This window comes from Nanorana parkeri, unplaced genomic scaffold (genome assembly GCF_000935625.1).
Source record: "Nanorana parkeri isolate BGI_ZX_2015 unplaced genomic scaffold, ASM93562v1 scaffold2031, whole genome shotgun sequence".
NCBI lineage: Eukaryota > Metazoa > Chordata > Amphibia > Anura > Dicroglossidae > Nanorana > Nanorana parkeri.
This window is the reverse complement of record NW_017308299.1, coordinates 171179-171490: the sequence shown is the minus strand read 5'-3', so window position 1 is coordinate 171490 and position 312 is coordinate 171179.

Below are 312 nucleotides of genomic sequence, written 5' to 3'. Positions count from 1 at the left end.
TCCCACCCCCAGCCTGTGATTGGACACTGAAAGGATAAGCATCAGACTGATGAACTCGCCTCTCCTGTCACTCCCTGATATCTCCTCCTGTCAGCATGTTCATTGTCAGCATTGCCGCACACGTGACTGGCTCCTTATGCTGCTTCCTCCTCTGTGTCGGTACATCCGGAAAACCCCCAGAAAGGAGAGTAAACCATCAACGGGCCCCTGGCAGACGCGACGTCCTAGGCCGCGGCCTACGTTGGCTTTGCAGGCTCCGCCTCTCTCAGTGTAATGTTCATTCTCAGGGTGAAAAGTTCGGCAGAGATTTCT